This window comes from Penaeus japonicus, unplaced genomic scaffold, assembly GCF_977035675.1.
Source record: "Penaeus japonicus unplaced genomic scaffold, GWHDUDI00000001_assembly GWHDUDI00000019, whole genome shotgun sequence".
NCBI lineage: Eukaryota > Metazoa > Arthropoda > Malacostraca > Decapoda > Penaeidae > Penaeus > Penaeus japonicus.
Window position 1 is genome coordinate 3,226,468 of NW_028234421.1, and position 2,500 is coordinate 3,228,967.

Genomic DNA, 2,500 nt, shown 5'->3' on the forward strand with positions numbered 1-2,500 from the left:
GAGAAACAGAAGACAGAGAAAAGGAACGGAGTGTCTAGCCACGTGTGACAAATAGCGCTGAAGGGGAACAGGCCAGTGGAACTTTTGAGAGGGACAGCAGATGGCGCTGAAGAGACGAAAAAGAAACGTTTTGAAAAAAAAAACTTTCATTTCCTCAGAACTAGATTTCCTCTTCGCTTCAGCTGTTGCTTTATGAATTTCTCGTCGGCTATTTCCGTAATTATGACTTTATTTAACCTTTAACCCAACCGCTGTAGTCTTCGGGTTTCATTAGATGGTTGAAAATAAGAAAAAACAATTAGGCATTTGTTTTCGTGTCTTCATCTTTCAGATAAATGAGAGATACAAGCCGGCATCTCCCGTTAGCGCATTCCATTAGTCAGTTATTTTCCCAAAATGGCGGTCTTATGTCGGCGGGAGATTTTAACCTTTGCAACTATCGCTAATAGACTTAAGCTCGTGTTTCTTTCAGTTCCGTGTATAGCATTCCTCCGAATTATCACTAGATAAAGATGGAGACTCATAATATAAACCAAATATCAAAATGCTAACGTCTTAATCATATAAAAAATCACTGAAACACATACCACACCAACAACCTCATAACATGCAGGTTAACCAAAGCCTTTTTCTTCTTCTTCTTCTTTCTTATTCTTCCTTCTTTCTTGCTGTCTTTCTTTTCTTGAAGGCGTGGCACTCAATATTCGATCGCAGAGGAGAAAGCCCAAATCAAGGACAAGATTCGGGTTTGATAAAATTGGACCCCACCACCATCGGCAAAAACTGATCGTGGGTCTTACCGGTACATACTGGCGCGCGAAAATACCAGCGGACAAAGGGAAATAAATGCGATGTGTTGTATTTCCTATGGTTTGAGGAATTAGAGAAGAGAGAGAGAGGGGGGAGGGGAAGAGAGTAAGAGGGAGGGAGAGAGAGAGGTGGGAGGAAAGAGAGGGGAAGAGAGAGAGAGGGGGGGGGGATGGATAGACAGACAGAAACACAAACGCAATAAGTTTAAGCATTTATAAAAGGTTATGATAGTTATAAAAGTTTGATATAAGATGGATCTTTTCCGGACTTTGTTAAATATGTTAGTAAGTTTTTATAAGATGTTTTAATCGTAATAGGTAATTGATATGAAAAGGAACGTTTATGAAATTTGTAAAAATACAAAGGAAGTGGTAGAAGATACAGATAGATGAATAGATACTAACATATATAAAAAATTTATGTATATTTTTATATGTCCTAGCATACATATATGCATATACACAGATAGATAGATAAGCATAAAAACAAATTATACATAACCCCCGTAATACGTTGCAACAAACCCTTCATGGGGAGCCGTCATACCCAGGTGAAGGGCCAGGGGGGAGGGGGAGGGGGGGGTCGCAGGTACCAGGCACTATTAGGTTATCAGTCTCTTCCTCGTGCACTCGGGGTCACTGCCAAGGTTTTTTTTCTTCTTCTTTTTCATAAGAAATGTCACGAACCTTTTCTCTTGTTTCTTTTCTCATCATTCATTTTGTATATATTCATTTTGTTATTTATTTTTATTTATTTATTCTATTTATTTTTTTATTTTTTTTATTTTACATTTTCTTTGTCTTCTTTGCTATTTGTTGTTGTGAATAATGGAATATGCTGTTTTCTTTTATCTATATTTTTATTTATTTCCTTTTACCTGTTCCTGTCTCATTTTTTGTACTTATAAATCATATTTCCTCTCTCTTCTTTATCGCTTTTTCTGTTTCCCAATAATTGAAGAACTTTTTTTTCTTTCTTTCTTTTATTTTTTTATTTTTTCTTTTTCTTTTTCTCCTTGACTATTTCAGACACGAATTATGCGTCTCAAATGTTGCTAATCTTTCCGCTAGTCTTGCCTAGAGATGTGACAAATTAACAATAGCATAATAGTGCTTTTCCACACTACAAAACCACCACGCTAATTACTCTCACTCGCACACATCCTTCACTCGTCTGCTCATTAATTAAATCGAAAAGCAATGACGTAGGAAAGATGATCAAATTATAGAAAAGAAGATTTAAAAAAAAATAAATCCCCACACCTTCCCATCGTGTATCTCGAAGTTCATAAACCTTTCGACGTCATTTTTTGATTCCGTAACTAACCATCTTGATACCGTGATAAATCGTGCAGGAAATAATGCATACTGTGTCCTGTATGATGCCTTCTTGTTACGTCTGAGAATGTGACGTCACGAACACACCTAGCGTTTAAAAGTTTGTGATTAATTAGAACCTCTGTGTCTGCCGACTCGTCTGGATGCTTAAATGGGATCTGGAGGGGAGGGAAGGAGAGAGAGAGAGAGAGAGAGAGAGAGAGAGAGAGAGAGAGAGAGAGAGAGAGAGACCGAGAGAGAAAATAAAGAGAGAGAGAGAAAGGCAGGAAAGAAAGAGAGAGAGGGGGGGGATAGACAGAGAGAAAGACAGGAAAGAAAGAGAGAGGGGGGGAGATAGAGAGATAGAATGAGAA